The sequence below is a fragment of the Triticum urartu genome, chromosome 3 (genome assembly GCF_003073215.2).
Source record: "Triticum urartu cultivar G1812 chromosome 3, Tu2.1, whole genome shotgun sequence".
In the NCBI taxonomy this organism is placed as follows: domain Eukaryota; kingdom Viridiplantae; phylum Streptophyta; class Magnoliopsida; order Poales; family Poaceae; genus Triticum; species Triticum urartu.
The window spans coordinates 248,480,463-248,499,901 of NC_053024.1; positions in this window are offsets into that span (position 1 = coordinate 248,480,463).

Sequence of the window (19,439 nt, forward strand, 5' to 3'; positions counted from 1 at the left end):
TCTCAAAAGCCAAATCACGGTGCTTACTATCATAGTAGCTCTTCTGGCGGGATTGGGCTGCTTTGAGGTTATCACGAATGGCTTTGCACATTTCTTCTACCTCTGTGATTAAGTCATTACCCAGTAGCTGACGTTCACCGGTTTCAGACCAGTTGAGAGGGGTACGGCACTTCCCGCCATACAGAATTTCAAATGGGGCCTTGCCCGAACTTGCTTGAAAACTGTTGTTGTAGGAGAATTCAGCATAAGGAAGACAATCCTCCCATTTCATGCCGAAGGAGATCACACAAGCCCTGAGCATATCTTCAAGAATCTGGTTGACACGCTCGACTTGACCGCTTGTTTGAGGATGGAAAGCAGTGCTGAAGCGGATGTTGGTGCCCATGGCCTTCTGAAAAGAATCCCAAAACTTGGAGGTAAAGATGCTGCCACGGTCTGAAGATATCACTTGAGGAATACCGTGCAGAGAGACAATTCGAGAGGTATAGAGTTCCGCCAATTGAGCTGCAGTGATCGACTCTTTGATAGGCAGAAAGTGAGCCACTTTGGTGAGCTTGTCGATGACAACGAATATAGCATCATTGCCACGCTTGGACTTTGGAAACCCAGTCATGAAGTCCATTTCAATGTGGTCAAACTTCCATTCTGGAATGGCAAGAGGTTGGAGGAGACCTGCTGGCCTTTGGTGTTCTGCCTTCACTCTTCTGCAGACATCACATTCATTCACGAATTGAGCGATCTCGCGCTTCATTCGAGTCCACCAATAAGCTTGCTTGAGATCCTGATACATCTTCGTACTCCCAGGGTGGATGGAGAGGAGATAATTGTGAGCCTCGTTCATGATCACTTTACGAAGTTCACCTTTGGGTACAACAATTCGATCCTCGAAGAAGAGAGTGTCCTTGTCATCAATGCGGTAGCACTTGTACTTGGACTGACTCTTAGCAATCCCAATCTTCACCTTTTTCACCATAGCATCAAGAAGCTGGGCTTGGCGAATATGGTCTTCTAAGGTAGGAGAGACTTGAAGGTTGGCGAGGAAACCTTGAGGAACAACTTGCAGATTAAGTTTGCGGAAAGCTTCACAAAGCTCGGGTTGATAAGGCTTAAGAATCAGACTGTTGCAATACGCTTTCCTGCTCAAAGCGTCAGCGATCACATTGGCCTTGCCTGGAGTATACTCGATACTCGGATTATACTCTTGAATCATTTCGACCCATCGAGTTTGCCTGAGGTTGAGATTAGGCTGGGTGAAGATGTACTTGAGACTCTTGTGATCAGTGAAAATGTCCACTTTTCTTCCCAAAAGAAGATGTCTCCAAGTCAAAAGAGCATGCACAACTGCCGCCAACTCAAGATCATGAGTGGGGTAGTTCTTCTCATTAGGCTTCAACTTGCGAGAGGTATAAGCAACAACTTTCTTCTCTTGCATCAAAACCGCACCGAGACCTTGGAGAGAGGCATCACAAAAGACCTCGTACGGCTTGGATTCATCAGGCGGAGTCAAAACTGGAGCAGTGGTCAACTTCTCTTTCAAAGTGTTGAAAGCAATATCACACTCCGGAGACCAAACGTACTTGACGTGCTTCTGAAGAAGATTTGAGAGAGGCTTCGCGATCTTAGAAAAATTTTCAACGAACTTCTGCAATAGCTTGCGAGACCGAGGAAACTGCGGAGTTGCTTCACGTTCTGAGGAGGTTCCCAATTCACAATTGCAGACACCTTCTCGGGATTCATGGCAATGCCCTTGGCAGAGATGATATGACCAAGATAAAGAACCTCATAAGCCAAAATTCACACTTGGAGAACTTGGCGTAGAACTGATGTTCCCTGAGCTTATCAAGCACCAAACGCAAGTGTTTGGCGTGATCTTCCTTATTCTTGGAGAAAACCAGAATGTCGTCGAGATAGACCAAAACGAAGTCATTGGTGTAGGCGTTGAAGATGAAGTTCATCATGTGAGAGAACGTCGGAGGAGCGTTGACGAGAGCAAAAGACATGACTGTGTATTCATATGAACCAAAGCTTGTCCTGAAAGCCGTCTTGGGAATATCTTGCTCACGGATTCGAATCTGATGATAACCCATACGGAGATCAAGCTTGGAGAATACTTGAGCACCTTTGAGTTGTTCGAACAGCTCATTGATGTTGGGAAGTGGGTATTTATTCTTGATGGTCTTCTTTTTCAATGGACGGTAATCAACACAAAGTCGTTCCGAACCATCCTTCTTCTTCACAAAGAGAACACCACAACCCCACGGAGAAGAACTAGGCCGGATGAGACCCATTCTCTCTTGCTCATCGAGTTGTTTCTTCAGCTCCTTCAACTCTTCAGGTCCGAGCTTGTAAGGACATTTGCACACAGGTTCCGTGCCAGGCTCAAGATCAATAACGAATTCAACTGGCCGGTGCGGAGGCATTCCTGAGAGCTCTTCTGGAAAGACGTCTTGATATTCGCAAACGACTGGAATTTGCGAGATAGCATCCATTTCACCCTTCTCATTGAGAGAAAACAGACGGATGGTATCATCACGAGCGGCAAACACAATTACATCCTCAGACGAATGAGTCAATTGAATCTGCCTTGCTGCGCAATCAAGCTGAGCCTTGTGCTTAGAAAGCCAATCCATTCCGAGAATAAGATCAATATCCGAGTCACCAAGAACCGTAGGAGAAGCCAGAAACTTGTAGTCACCCAAAGTGATAGTAACATCCGGAATGATGGAGTTAGCATGCATGCGCTTACCAGGAGAGACAACTGCTAAAGGACTAGGCAAAACTCGTGAAGCCAATTCATGCCTAGATGTAAACGGTCTCGAGATGAAGCAATGCGATGCACTAGTGTCAAAAAGTACTTTTGCAGGAATATCATTAACAGGAAGGTTACCCATGATCACATCTGACGAATCCTCTGCCTGAGCTGCATTCATCAAGTTGACCTTGGCATGCTTGGGGTTATGCTTGACCACTGCTGTATTTGCCGATCTCACAGGAGGAGGAGGAGGAAGACGCCTCTGGTTGAAACACTTGTTGGCATAGTGACCCTTTTGTTGGCACTTGTTGCACGTGACCTCTGAAAGCGGACGGTGGTACGGAGCACTCGGTCTTGGAGGTTGAGACGAAGACTTGTTCTGAAAGCCTGGGTTGGGTGGGTGGGAAGAACCACTGCCACCTATGCTCTTCTGCTGATACGGCTGACGGAACGGAGGAGGAGGAAGCCAAAACTTCTGCTGCTTGGCCACTTGAGTAGAGGAAGAAGGAGTAGCATCTCTGACTCGCTTCTTGGAAGCATCACACCTCAACTGAGAAGCCTCTTGCTTCAGTGCCATGTTGTAGAACTCATCGTATCTCAACGGCTCAAAGAGGACAAGAGCGAGCTGAATTTCTTCTCTGAGACCACCCCTGAACTGATAAATCATGCTCTTCTCATCAGGGACGTCCTGCTTGGCAAAGCGAGCGAGCTTCTGGAACAACTTGTTGTAGTCATAGACAGACAAAGAGCCTTGCTTCAGATTGCGGAATTCCTGACGCTTTCAACCACACTTTGAGGGATGTGATGAGCTCGGAAATCTCGATGGAAATCATCCCAAGTGATCAAACGTCCACCTCTGGAATCCTTGTACTGCTGGAACCATTCTGCAGCCTGATCTTTGAGTTGGAAGGAAGCGAACTTGACGAAATCTTCAGGCCTGACGTTGCTGCATTGAAAATGCTTACCCGGATCCACAAGCCAATCGTCAGCATCGGAAGCCTCAACACAATTGCTGAACGTCTTTGGCCCATTATCAAGGAATTGGTTCAGTGTAGCAAAGTGGTGCTAATTGTTGCCTTGATTCCCTTGACTGCCTTGATTGCGCTCTTGGAGAATTTGCATGATCAACTGTGTGTTTGCATTGGTTGCGGCCATCACAGCTTGCCATGCTTCCGGAGGAGGTGGAGATGGTGGCGGATCAGGATTCGGAGTCAAGCGCGTTGGAGGAGCCATCCTGAAGAGGTTTACCACCATTAGCACATTGACAAAATATTGAAGCTGAATCCAACGGAATGAAAATTGCAATATAAAGTCTTCACATCCGAACAAAATGAACGAATGCATTTCTCTTGAAGTGGTCACATATCCCTAAATTGCGAAGCCACGAAGAATGAAGGTAGAAGAATTAATCAACAAGGTACGGCTCAAGAACGAATAATCGGTAAGAAATCCCAATTGCAAACCAATATCCGTGGAAGAAGAACTAGAGCTACGAGAATTCCCACCTATGAAACTCCCGAAATTTTCTGGTTATGCAATCAGGTGTTGGGGATATAGGGGAAGCATAATATCTCACCCAAACTAGCAATTCCTACATCCAGCTGTATCCATCCTTCAACACATAACCAAGAAACCTTCGGAAACCATCTACCTCAACCTTCGAAAAGCATCCGTTATACAAGTTATGGCGATACTCCCGAACTCCCGCCCAAGTACTAGGTGGCGTCGAGGTTATCTCACCAACGAACTGCATAAAAGAGATTTTCGATGTCGGGGAACATATCTCAAGTATTCCAGAATTGCAACGATAAAATTATGATGACAACACCTCAGAGCTCAACTCCCCGGGACACTTCCACTAAATCCCTGACAGGAGGCACCAAGACAATATTCTCATCATAAGCCATCGGAACAATTCCAAGATACTCGCGTGATCCTAAAAAAATTTAGTGAAATTTGAGAAGAGAAGAGTCAAAACTCTACGTCAGGATGCCTTACCAGAGTGATGAGGAGACTGGGAAGTAAAAAGAATTCCTAAGCTCTCCGATATATAATTCCTAAATGACTCAAAACATTTTTCTAGACACAACTCGGCTGCTAAAAACGATCAAGCAATGGGGCTCCTAAGGTCGGGGAAGACTCTGATACCAACTTGTAACGCCCTCGATGCGGCTATAGCTCCCACGTGTCAAGGCACGACTTAGAGACATAACCGCATTGAAAGCAATGTCGCAAGTTAGGCAATCATCACAAACATCCCATGTAATATAAGTAATAAAAGGGGAGATACATAGTTGGCTTACACTCGCCACATCACATCAAAGTACATAAATAACATACATCAACCAAAACACTCATGGCCCGACTACGGCGCCAAAATAGAAGAAAACCCAACATGCGACACGGTCCCGAATCAAACCCCAACTAGGCACCACTACTGATCATCAGGAAAAGACACGTAGTAACGCTGAGAGTCCTCGTCGAACTCCCACTTGAGCTCATAATCGTCACCTGGAGCGGAATCACCTGGACCTGCATCTGGAGTTATAGTATCTGTGAGCCACAGGGACTCAGCAATCTCGCACCCTCGCGATCAAAACTATTTAAGCTTATAGGAAGGATAAGGCAAGTATATGTGGAGCTGCAGCAAGCGACAAGCATATATGGTGGCTAACTTATTCGCAAAAGAGGGCGAGAAGAGAAGGCAAGGCGCGAGCGAGAATCTAGAGGAACAACCTGCGCAAGCATTACTCCAACACCGTGTCCACTTCCCGGACTCCGCCGAGAAGGGGCCATCACGGTAACACACACGGTTGATTCATTTTAATTAAGTTTATGTTCAAGTTATCTACAACCGGACATTAACAAATTCCCATCTGCCCATAACCGCGGGCACGGCTTACGAAAGTTCGATCCCTGCAGGGGAGTCCCAACTTAGCCCATGACAAGCTCTCACGGTCAACGAAGGAATAGACCTTCACCCGAGACGTTCCGATCAGACTCGGTATCCTGGTACGACAAGACATTTCTACAGGTTAAAACTAGACCAGCAACACCGCCCGAATGTGCCAACAAATCCCGATAGGAGCTGCACATATCTCTTTCTCAGGGCACACTCAGATTGTCCTAGGTACGGGTAGACCAGCCCAGAGTTGCCCCTGGTGGCCACCGACAGCTGATAGTTGGACCAACACTCAGGGGAGCACTGGCCCGGGGGGTTTAAAATAAGATGACCCTCGGGCTCCGGAAACCAAGGGAAAAAGAGGCTAGGTGGCAAATAGTAAAACCAATGTTGGGCATTGCTGGCAAAGCTTTAATCAAGGCGAACTATCAAGGGGTTCCCATTATAGCCCAACCGTGTAAGGAACGCAAAATCCGGGAACATAACACCGATATGACGGAAACTAGGGCGGCAAGAGTGGAACAAAACACTAGGCGAGAGGCCGAGCCTTCCACCCTTTACCAAGTATATAGATGCATTAAGATAACATAGCAATATAATGATATCCCAACAAGTAAATAAATGTTCCCACAAGGAATGGCTCCAATCTTCACCTGCAACTAGCAACGCTATAAGAGGGGCTGAGCAAAGCGGTAACATAGCCAATCAACGGTTTGCTGGGACAAGGTGGGTTAGAGGTTTGGCATGGCAATTGGGAGGCTGACAAGCAAAAGGTAGGCATCGTAGCATTGGCATAGCAAAAGAGCGAGCAAACTAGCATAGAAAGATAGTAGTGATTTCGAGGGTATGATCATCTTTCCTGCAAAGCTGTCAGAGTTGACTGGATCCTCAAAAGCAAACTCAACGGGCTCCTCGTTAGCGAACTCGTCTCCCGGCTCTACCCAAACAAGACAAACAAGCAACAAGGATACAATCAACCACGTGCAAGCTCAAACAATAAGATGCAATGAAGACATGCTACGCGGGATGCGATGCGGGATGCAAAATGCAAGATATGACAGGAAATGCATGAACCTGGCCTCAACTTGGAAAACCAAGTGTGCCACTCGAAAGAGGGGATGAAATCGCTTCAACACGATATAAAGAACGCCGGAATCGGAGTTACGGTTTGGAAATGGCAAGCGTTTCAAATATGACACCGGTCTGCGATTTACAGCAAGTAGGCATCTAAATGCAATTAAATGAACATGCTACAGCACTCAAACATGACAACAAAATACATGGCAGGTAAGCATTCAAGATGCTTAACTAAAGACTAGTAGTGAGCCATGGCCAATTCATCCATTATGAGGTTCAAACAAGCACGGCAAAAACGCAAACGCAAAACAGATTTCAGACTTGGTGAAATTAACACTTGTCTGAAATTTCAGATCACGAGGCCCTCTTCGAAGCAACAAACCAACATGCTACAGGACCTGATTATGATAACTAAGAACATGGCATGGAGCTACTCAACAAGCTTAACAATAGACCCAAAGTTACCTGGGGCCAAAAGGGTTCACAAAATATATTAACGAGCACCCGAACATAGCTAAAACACAATCAGTTTTCAGACTTAGTGAAAACTGAGACATGCTGGAATATAACTCACGAAGGCATGTTAACGAGCTCGATGCAATCACTACGGTGCAAGTCATGGCAAGGCAAGCATATATCCATTAAGAAGGTGCAAAATTCTAGCTATACATGGCAAGAACAATGGCATAGCATGCACGGATCAACCACAATAATTCCGGCAAAATCGCAAACGAGTTGACGATCTGCCCAGATTCACAACGAAGCAAAAGTAGAGCTCGATTGACTCAAGCTAGGGTGCTCCAAAGTTGCAAACAAGGACATGGATGGATAGAGCATAACAAGATTAATAAAACTCCTTTACTGATCATCCTCAAAAGAGGCACAAATCACTAGGAAACAGCAAGAACATATGGCATCATGAACTAAATAATCCCAGACTTAGTGAAAACTACTAAGTCCCTGAAAACAGATTTACCGGGTGCCTCACTTTGCAAGCTTGCACAAGTCACCACACACATCCTAAAAATGCATGGGTTGCACCTCTGGAAAGATAACAAAATGCTTAACAAAACATATGAAGGACTCACAGGCATATCATGCACACAACAATCATGGCAAAAATGACAAAAGTCTAAGATGAACTAGCAGATCTGATAATTAACTCACGAAGCCTCCTTCTAACAGCATTTCGGGCATCAAGATGAACTCAAATGAAAATGATGCAATCGAATGAAATGATGTACTCGTCGAGACGAACATTTTGATATACTATATGTCCAAAACGGAGCTACGGATGCAGAGATATGGCAGGTCAAAGTATGCACAAAAATTAGGGTTTGGGGAAGAAAAAGTCAACCGAGATGCTCAGATCTAGATCCAGATCGGGGCTGCACTGTTCATCGGGCGCGGATGCCGAGGATGGCCGGCGTCGAGGCGGAGGAAGCCGCCGGCGTGAGGGAGGAGGAGGACAGCGGGGCCGGGCCGGATCCGGCGACGTGGGGCGACGGCGGAGCGGCGCCGGCGACGAGGCGAGGCGGCGGCGGGGCCCCGACGGCTTGGGTCGGCGAGGAGAGGTGGCGGCCATGGCGGCTCCGGCCACCGGATCCGGAAGGGACGGCGGGGCTCGGCGTCGGGGTGGAGGAGGCGCGGGGAGGCGGCGCCCGGGCCCGGGAGGGCCCCGCATGGGCCGGGCGGGCCTCGGCGGCGACGGCGAAGCGGTCCCGCGCCAGGGACAGGTGGCAGCGCGTGATTCGCGGGGGGAGCTGGGCGGACACGTCTGGCGCCGGCGGACGTTGTCCGGCGCGCGGGGGAGATCTTTTTTTTAGCTAGGGTTTCGGAGAGGGAGAGATCCGAAAATGGAGGGGGTGTATTTATAGGCATAAGTGGAGCTAGGAGAGTCCAAATGAGGTGCGGTTTTCGGCCACGCGATCGTGATCGAACGCTCTAGGTGATGGAGCAGAGTTTGGTGGGTTTTGGGCCAAATTGGAGGGGTGTTGGGCTGCAACACACACGAGGCCTTTTTGGTCCCTCGGTTAACCGTTGGAGTATCAAACGAAGTCCAAATGATACGAAACTTGACAGGCGGTCTACCGGTAGTAAACCAAGGCCGCTTGGCAAGTCTCGGTCCAATCCGGAAATGTTTAATCCCCACACATGAAAGAAAGCTAGAAATGACCACCGGAGGAGAACGAAGCGCCGGAATGCAAAACGGACAACAGGGAAAATGCTCGAATGCATGAGACGAACACGTATGCAAACGCAATGCACATGATGACATGATATGAGATGCATGAAAATGAAAACAATACACAGAGACAAAGACCCGAACCCGAGAAATAAATATAACTTAACGCCGGAAATGGCAAGAGTTGGAGTACAAATTGGGAAAGTTATATCCGGGGTGTTACACGAGGGCCCTTGCCGGCAAGGCATTCCGGCAAGGCTTCTTCTGGCCCACCGCCCTCCAGGATGCGACGGCACTAGTAACCAGGTGTGAAGTGTGCCAGTTCCATTCGAAGAAGCTTCATCAACCAGCTCAAGCCCTTCAAACAATCCCTCTCTCCTGGCCGTTTTTGGTCTGGGGGCTCGACATACTGGGCCCTTTCCCTCGCGCTGTTGGGGGGTTTGAGTACTTGTACAATGCAATCGACAAGTTCACAAAGTGGCCGGAGGTGGAGGCAGTGAGGAAGGTGACAGCATAGTCAGCCATCAAGTTCTTCAAGGGGCTAGTCTGCCGTTTTGGTGTGCCAAACAGAGTCATCACCGAAAACGGCACACAGTTCACAAGCCATACCTTCATGCAGTACACCCAAGACCTCGGCAGCAAGGTCTATTTCGCTTCCGTGGCACACCCACGGAGCAACGGCCAGGCAGAGAGGGAAAATGCTGAAGTACTGCGAGGCCTGAGAACAAAGACTTTTGACAAGCTGCACAAAAGCAAAAGGCGCTGGATTGATGAGTTACCGGTGGTTCTTTTGGTCGATCAGAAACGCCAAATCGAGCCACCGGCCAGACATCCTTTGCCCTGGTATACGGGGCAGAAGCCGTTCTCCCCACAGAACTCATATACGGGTCACGTCGAGTGCTCGCTTATGACGAGCTTGAGCAAGAGCGATTGCGGCAAGATGACACAACGCTCCTTGAGGAAGATCATCTTCGGGCGGCTATGAGGGCAGCACGCTACCAGCAAGCCTTGCACTGCTACCATAGCCGCAAGGTTCATGCCCGAAGCTTTGAGGAAGGCGACCTTGTTCTTCGGCGCGTTCAGTCGGCCAAGAATTCTAACAATTTGACGCCAAAGTCGGAAGGCCCTTATCGGGTAATACGAGTCACCAGGCCCGGCGCAGTCCACCTGGAGACCGAAGATGCTGTCCTAGTGAGAAATTCCTGGAACATCGAACATCTTCGCAAGTTTTACCCATAAGGCGCGGTTGTGGGGCCTCCCGGCAAACCACCTTTTGTACAAGCCTTGCCGGCAAGGCATGTAACCCTCTGTACAAAGCCAGGCGGAGACCCTGAGCATAAATAAACGAAGCGCTAGCGCCCTAAGTTATAGCATGCATGCTAGGTTAAGTCTCTCCCTCGGTTAGGGTTGATAGTGCTTAGCGGCGACTAACCCCTAGCCTAGAGGTCGAGTGTGCGTCTTTCTGTTCTCTTTGGTTCGCAAGGCACGCGCACTACAAAAAAAAGACACATCCGTGACATTTTGGGCTAAATGAAATTTTTTTGTCATACATATGACACTTCTATGACGATAATTGTGACAAAACCCGGTATCATCATAGATGTGGTGGGCTCCTACTTCTATGACAAAAAATCATGACAGAAAATGGGCTTTTCGTCCTGGGCAGGACGGAGACGCAGCTGCATGACATTCTTTGGGCCGTCCCTGACGGAAAAAACCGTGGTAGAAGCGAGGGGGAGGAAAATTTCAGGGAGTTCCCGGTTACGGTGGGAGGTCGGGGGCCGAGCGATGCGTGTTTCTCTCGTACACGTCCGCGTGTGTGTGTGAGGCATTGGCTCTAACTAAACCCGAGCGAGGCGTTGGGCTCTAACTGAACCCGAGCGATTGCACTGCAGGCTACGCGTTACTGAACCCGAGCGATCGATCGATGGCTGTTAACTGAACCCGATCGAGTGATTCCGTCTCTACTGCTGCTAACTGAAGCCGATCGATGCTGCCTCATGATGAATAGTGAGTGTTGCGGGGGGGTTGAATGAACAGTTCCCGGTGGGGGTGGATGAACAGGACCCCGTGGTGTTGCCTCTGGATGAACAGGACCCCGATCGATCGAGCCGGTTGGGGCTGGATGAACAGGACCCCGTGGAGGGCTGGATGAACAGGATCACCCCAGGGAGGGCAGGATGAACAGTAGATGGTGGAGGGTAGGATGAACAGTAGCCCGTGGAGGGGTGGTTGAACAGGAGCCCGTGGAGAGGGCTGGTTGAACAGTAGCCAGTGGACTAGCGCGCGGTGGAGGCTGGATGAACAGGAGCCCGTGGATGAACAGTCGCAGGTGGAGGCTGGAGGAGGTCGATGATGGATGAACAGTAGCTCGTGGAGGCTGGAGGGGGCGACGGTGGAGATGAACAGTATCTCGTGGAGTCCCGTTTTGCGGTACGCCACACCCCTCCCGATGAACAGGACCCCCGTTTCGACCGTAGCGCTCCAACACAACTCCGTTTCGTCCGTTTTGCGGTATGCCACACCCCTCCCGATCAACAGGACCCCTGTTTCGACCGTAGGAGGTCTGTTTCCTCCGTTTTGCGGTACGCCAAACCCCTCCCGATCAACAGGACCCCGTTCCGAACGTAGAAGGTCCATTTCCTCCGTTGTGCGGTACGCCAGTCCTCGTTTCCATCGCCTGTTCCGTCCAAGCCCTCCCGATGAACACGACCACGCATTCCGTTCTGACCCAGCCGGTTAGCTCCCACGCGTGCCGTTGCCTCCCCATGAACACGACGCATTCCGTTGCCTCCCCATTAACACGATGCATTCCGTTGCCTCCCCATGAACACGACGACGACACTGTTTCTCCGTTCCGACCCAGCCATGTACACGAGCCCTGGCCGTACGTATGCGCGAGTAGGCGATCGAGACCCCGCCCGTATGTACACATACGTGGCCGTATTTTCTTTCTTGCACCCTGGCCGCCTCTACTACGACACGTGCGTGCCTCTACATCAACCAGTATATATGTACGTACACGTTCGCGACCAGAATGACAACGTTACGTATGCTTCGACCAGGTGGGTCCCGACTGTCAGGCACTTCCTTGTGTGCGAAGATGTAGCTGGTGGGTCCCGGCAGTCAGGGGGGCGAAATACGGTGGCCCGTCCGGTGGGTCCCACTGTCAGGTGGAAGAATAATTATTTTGCACGTAATAAGGAGGCACTTCCTTGCTGTGGCCGTGGACCCAGCTGTCAGCCTCTCCACGTACAGTCCACGTCCGATGGAAGCCGTTCCTTGACCATGTTGACCACGCCGCGCCGAGAGCACCAGGGCGGTGGACGATGGGGAGGCCTGGGAAGGGGACGACGCGGAGCCGGGGAAGACGTGGCAGTGGATGCCCACACATAGAGGAGTACGAGGGTTCACTGGTTCGCTGCGGTGTGAGGCTGCCGTCGCCGCAGAATAACAGGGGGTGTGGGTGAGTAGAGGGATGGCCTGGCCAGCGGTGGGAGTAGTAGGGGGCGGTGAGGCCTCCACCGCATCGCAGCCGGCCACGGGAGGCAGGAGCACGAGGCACGACCGGTGCTAGTTTGGGCGGCTGGAGCAAGAAGACCAGAGGTTGAAGAAGCACTACGGCCGTTGGATGGACATCGTACGGTCACTGGAGCTAGAATCGTGCATATTGACTAAGTTGACAAAGCCCTCCATCCACGTCAACTTAGTTGGCCCACAAGTCAGCCTGCCACTATACTGGGTCCCAGCTAACAGGGGGAGTATTCATTTTTTTGTGCGTAATAAGAAGGCACTTCCTTGCGTGCGAAGATATAGCTGGTGGGTCCGAGCTGTCAGCGGCGGTAACGTTTTTTCGTGAAATACATAGGCCCTTTCGGTTGGTCCCTGATGTGAGGTGGAGGAATCATTATTTTCCGCGTAATAAGGAGGCATTTCCTTGCGTGCAGCCGTGGACCCAGCTGTCGGCCTCTCCACGTAAAGTCCACTTCAGATGCATGTCGGTCGTTGACCACGTTGACCAGGCCGTGCCGAGAGCACCAGGGCGGTGGACGACGGCGAGGCCTAGGAAGGGGACGACACGGAGGCAGGGAAGACTCGGCAGTTGTTTCCCACGCAGATGGGAGTACGACTGTACGAGGGTTTACTGGTTCGTCTGCCGTCGTCGGAGAATAACAGCAGGTGTGGGTGAGTAGAGGGATGGCTAGGCCAGCGATGGGAGTACAGTCGGGCGGTGAGGCCTGCGCGGCAGCACAGCCGGCCGTGAGGAGGAGGGAGCAGGCAGTCCCGCCGGCGCTTGTTTGAGCGGTTGGAGCAGGAAGACCAGAGATTGAAGAAGCACGACGGCCGTTGGATGGACATCCAATAGTCAGTGCTTGTGCATCAACTTTTTTTTAAGGAAAGCCTCAAATCTGTGGAAAACAGCATACAGCCCATCTGCCATTATTTCTAATAATTTACAGCCCATTTGCTAATTCTTAAGGTTTTTTTGGAGCCCGTATTCTTTTTCTTAGCATTACAGCCCATATTCTAGCAACTGTTAAAAATTATACGAAATTTTGCATATTTCGGTGCGGTCCGAACTGCTTTTAATCTCAAAATTTCGACTCACATTCAAACTGATTTTAAAAATAAATGTATATCAATATAAAATCCAACAAATTCTCCACGCATAAAAATTAATGTAATTTAAAATCTTGAAATGAAAAAAAAGATATTTGAAACTAATTGCCGGTTTGATGTGTTTTAAAAATGTACAACCCATTTCTCATTACTGATGGGCCATTTTCTCGGCCAGCCGAATGAAAGCTCTCCCCGTCTTGAAAGAATTGCAGCCCAACAGGCCTGACAAAGCGACTTACTTGGCAAATCACAAAAAAACTGGGCTGTGGCCGTGGACCCAGCTATCAGCCTCTCCATGTACAGTACTCTTCCGATGGAAGTCGTTCCTTGACCACGTTGACCACGCCGCGCGGAGAGCACCACGGCGGTGGACCACGGCGAGGTCTAGGAAGGGGACGACGCAGCAATGGAAGCCCGCGCGGAGAGGACTACGAGGGTTCACTGGTTTGGCTGCGGTGTGAGGCTGTCGTCGCCGCAGGGCCTGGCCAGTGGTGGGAATAGTAGGGGCGGCGAGGCCTCTGCGGCAGCACAGTCGACCACGGGAGGCAGGAGCATGCGTCACGACCGGCGCTGCTTTGGGCGGCTGGAGCAAGAAGACCAGAGGTTGAAGAAGCACTATGGTCGTTGGATGGACATCGTACGGTCACTGGAGCTAGAATCGTTCATATCGACTAAGTTGACAAAGCCCTTCATCCCCGTCAACTTAGTAGGCCCACAAGTCAGCCTCCCACCAAGGTGGGTCCCAGCTAGCCGGGGGAGTATTCATTTTTTTGTGCGTAATAAGGAGGCACTTCCGGTGGGTCTGGGCTGACAGCGGGGGAACGTTTTTTTTTGCGAAATACGGTGGCCCGTCCAGTGGGTCCCAGCAGTCAAGGGGAAACAATTTTTTTCGCAAAATACTGGTGGCCCGTCCGGTGGGTCCTCGCTGTCAGGTGGAGGAATAATTATTTTCTGCGTAATAAGGAGGCACTTCCTTGCGGCTGCCGTGGACCCAGCTGTCAGCCTCTCCACGTACAGTACTCTTCCGATGGAAGTCGGTCGTTGACCACATTGACCACGCCGCGCCGAGAGCACCACGGCGGTGGACGACGGCGAGGCCTAGGAAGGGGACGACGTGGAGCCGTGCAAGACGCGGCAGTGGATGCCCATGCGGAGAGGAGTACGAGCATTCACTGGTTCGGCTGCGGTGTGAGGCTCCCGTCATCGCAGAATAACAGGGGGTGTGGGTGAGTGGAGGGATGGTCTGGCCAGTGGTGGGAGTAGTATGGGGGCGGTGAGGCCTCCGCGGTAGCACAGCCGGGCACAGGAGGCAGGAGCAGGCGGCACGACCGGCGCTGCTTTGGGCGGCTGGAGCAAGAAGACCAGAGGTTGAAGAAGTACTATGGTCGTTGGATGGACATCATACGGTCACTAGAGTATTGACTAAGTTGACAAAGCTCTCCGTCCCTGTCAACTTAGTAGGCCCACAAGTCAGCCCAACAATATGGTGGGTCCCAGCTAGCAGGGGGTATTCATTTTTTTGGGCGTAATAAGGAGGCACTTCCTTGCGTGCAAAGATATAGCTGGTGGGTCCGACCTGTCAGCGGGGGGAACGTTTTTTCGCGAAATACAGAGGCCCTTCCTGTGGGTCCTAGCTGTCAGGTGGAGGAATCATTATTTTGCGCGTAATAAGGAGGCATTTCCTTGCGTGCGGCCATGGACCAAGCTGTCAGCCTCTCCACGTAGAGTCCAGTTCTGATGGATGTCGTTCATTGACCATGTTGACCAGGCCGCGCCGAGAGCACCAGGGCGGTGGACGACAGCAAGGCCTAGGAACGGAACGACACGGAGCCAGGGAATACTCGGCAGTTGTTTCCCATGCGGAGGAGCATGAGGGTTTACTGGTTCGTCTGCCGTCGCTGGAGAATAACAGCAGGTGTGGGTGAGTAGAGGGATGGCTAGGTCAGCGATGGGAGTACGGTGGGGCCGTGAGGCCTGCGCGGTAGCATAGCCGGCCACGGGAGGAGGGAGCGGGCAGTCCCGTTGGCGCTTGTTTGAGCTGCTTGAGCATGAAGAGCAGAGATTGAAGAAGCACGACAGCCGTTGGATGGACATCCAACAGTCACTGCTCTCGTGTGTTGACTAAGTTGACAGGGTGTTGCGTGTGCGTCAACCTTTTTTTTATGAAAGCATATGCGTCAACCTATAGTAGGCGCACAAGTCAGCCTCAAATCTATGGAAAACAGCATACAACCCATCTGCCATTATTTCCAATAATGTATAGCCCATTTGCTAATTCGTCAGAATTTTTTTGGAGCCCATCTTCTTTTTGTTAGCATCACACCCCATATTGTGGCCACGGTTAAAAAGTATACGAAATTTTGCATATTTCCGTGCGCTCAACTGTTTTTAATCCAGAAATATCGATTCACATTCAAACTATTTTGAAAAATAATTTATATAAATATAAAATCCAAATAATTTTCCACGCATAAAAATCAATGGAATTTAAGATCTTGTAATGAAAAAATTGAAACTAATTCCCGGTTTGATGTGTTTTAAAAATGTACAGCCCATTTCTGAGCAAACCGAATGAAACTATCCTTGTCTTGAAAGATTTGCAGCCCAGTAGGGCCGATAAAGCAAGTAGGCCTTGTTTGGGTATTTCTTTTAAAAAATAGAACTGGGCTAGCCATTTTCAGCAAGAAAAAAATACAACTTGGCTCATGATGTGGTAAACATAAATAAAACCCTCGCTAGACGGGCCACAACCCCATTGTTACCCTGATCCGTCGCTAAAACTAGTATAAATAACAAGTGCTTGTTCCTCAAAAAAACTGCGTGACTTGCTCGGTCCCTGGTGTCAGCCGCTCGTAGTGTAATTCTCTCGTTTATTGACTACGTTGACAATGGCATGAGCCCCAGATGTCCAACCATTAGGAGGAACCATATTTTTGGGCTTGTACTATAGAGGCACTTGCTTGCGTACTGCCATGACGCTGGTGGGTCCCTACTGTCATCCTCTCCAGTATAGTCATCTCCTTGTTCCTCTCGATTGTTGACGACGTTGATAACGCAAGAGGGTGGCGCACCGCGCACGGCGAGAGAACCAAGGCCGCAAGGCGGAGGACGACGACGAGGCCTCGGACGGAACGAACAGGAGCCGTTGAAAATGTGCCGGTCCAGTCGCAGGCAGAGGGGAGTATGAGGGTTGACTGGTTCAGGCGCGGGTGCGTGTTGGGGCTGACATCGCCGGAGAATAACAGGACGTGTGGGGGAATAGAGGAAGGAACTGGCCAACGTTGGAGGGTACGTACGGCAGGGCGGCGGAGGCGCAGCCAGCCATGGGAGGCGGGAGTAGGCGGAGCCGACGGGGTGGTTTGGTTTGGGCGATTGGAGGAAGAAGAAGACAAGAGATAGAAGATACACGACAGATGTTGGATGTCAATCCAACGGCTGATAGGCGGAATCGTTTGTTGACTGGCTAGTAAGTCGACACCACCTTGGATAGGCTATTTCCTCGCGGGTCCCAAATGTCAGAATCCAAATCTGTCACGGTCATGCAGCCTTTCCTATGAAAATTTACAGCCCATTTGATGTGCTAGTTCGAAATAAGTTTGTGGGTGCTGGTGGGGGCTAATCACTTGGCTTCTGTAATGCACAGTGAGCTCAAGCAGCCGGCGAGAGTGATGCTATTTCCCTTGGTTTGGATTTGTTACAATATTTCACTCTAAATTAAATGAATGGTAAGCCATTTGCCTTGTTTCAAAGAAAATATGACAGTCACAGCCGAGTTGAAAAGGGCAGGAACATCTAACTCCAGCTTACAAACTGTACAAAAGCACGAGGGTTAATTGTTCATCAGGTTTACAAAAAAAGATTGAAAAGGGCAACAACATCTAACTCCGGCACTGTTTTCGGCAGTGACAGTCAAATGGATCGGTCAGGTCCATAGAATGAACATCCTGGGTCATAAAATTTACTGGATTATGACCACAATATGTTGTAAATAGAAGCCCGACACGTTCAGAAGCTCTTTTGCCCACCTGAAATTCCTTTTTTTGCTCTTCGACATACCCATCCGTCAAAACCATGCTGCTGATAAACTTAAGCCTGATGGACAATAGTAACCTCGCATTCAGCAGGAAGAATGTGACAAATTTGTGTTTGCACGGTTGGCTACATATCTTTCTAGCGCTATTATCTTCAATCGAATCTTATGAGAAGTGAGAAAATCCCGATGCTTACTAATCCACCGATTGGTTATAACTTTCTTACCCCGTCTTTTTGCCTAAATAGACATGAAGATTGAAAACAGTTAAGGTCTAAAAGAAGAGTGTCGAAAGAGCAACAGCTGAACGGTTAATTCTAGTACACTATATGCGGGCTTCCAATGTGCGTGAAATTATCACCTTTATATACAACTTCTCCAGACATGGAAAGCATTGCAGCAAGCCAATAATCTTGTTCAGATCAAAACTATTCATTTGGATATATAAGATCTTAACAGAATCTAGCACCATTGATAGGCCATCCATGGAGAAACTCTTCATTGAGCATAGAACATAATATTAGTACCAAATGTGTACTCCAAGATGATATATAAATTATGCGTAGAAATTTAAAATGCAGCTTATGGTTACAAGTGTAGATGATAATATAAAGTACCTGAAGAACTGTGGAGTCAAACACCATATTGAAATGAGCACAGAGATCAAGTATTACACCCAAGGTCTCCAGTTTAGGCGCAGAGAGGACGGTTATTCGCAACGGTGAATAACTAGAATCAAGGATCAACCTTTGAAGTGAAGGGGCATCTTGGATGATGAGCTGCCTTCCATCAAAAGAAATTCCAATTCTTACAAGGTTAGGCGACTTTATTTGGAGACAACCGATTCTAACTATGAAAACAAGCACCAAGCACTCTAGCGCAGGGCAACTGGAGTGGATGATGTTGTGCAATGAGGCCTCCGATATACGAACCCACACAAGTGAAAGTTTCTTGAGAAATGGGAGTCGAAGGTTTAGTACCAGATTGTCTGGTAGGTAGCACTGAGCAAAGGTGGCGGTGTGGAGAGAGGATGATGAGGACATCAATACCATTGTTACACCCACAGCCCCTACTGTTACATATACTGGACCAATTACTAGAGCTCGCGCACGCCAATTAAATTACCAGGTACTTTCGTTTCTTGGTAATGATTCTAATGTTCATGAGATTATGATGCTGCCTAAATTGGATACATTTGTTTTGCTTACAAATGAAGGTCCTAGCTTGGAGAAGGATGAACATTGGAGCAAGAACACGAATGGAGTTGATGGCATGCGCAAGGGGATCAGGAACGGAGTTACAAGTGATGATTTCAGGACTTTGAAGCCGCCATAAGGAGTGCATGAAGCCTTGGACGAAATATACAAGATGCCACTTCATAATATTCGTCCATAGGCTATTCTAGGTGCTGCGTCACCTTATTAATGGGCCAGGCCCATGTAATTTCGAAATACTTAAGTATAGGCTATTTTTAGAGTCCGTATGTGTGGGGAAACAAGAGTTAGGGTTGGTTTCGGACCCCACCCTCAAGGGCCACGAAATTCCCCTCTCTTCCTCCATATATACAGCCCTTAGGGCGTCGTTTAGACTTTGGGTTTTGTTTAGATTAAAAGTTCGCCATAGCTGCAACTTCGCGTACTTCGTTTGTGTCCAACGACCAGACCAAGACGTCACAGAACCCCACCTTGATCAATAAAGCTTTCATCTTATATTCGCAATATCCAGATTGCAATCTCAGTTTCTTGCTTGTTCTTCGTTTGCTCGCAGGAAACATGCCCTCGTGGTCAGGTTGATCGTGCTCCGGCGTGGTCAATAACCCCTCGGAAGTTGGTTTAGCGATTGCTAAGGCGCGACGTCTCGCACGTTCGTAGTC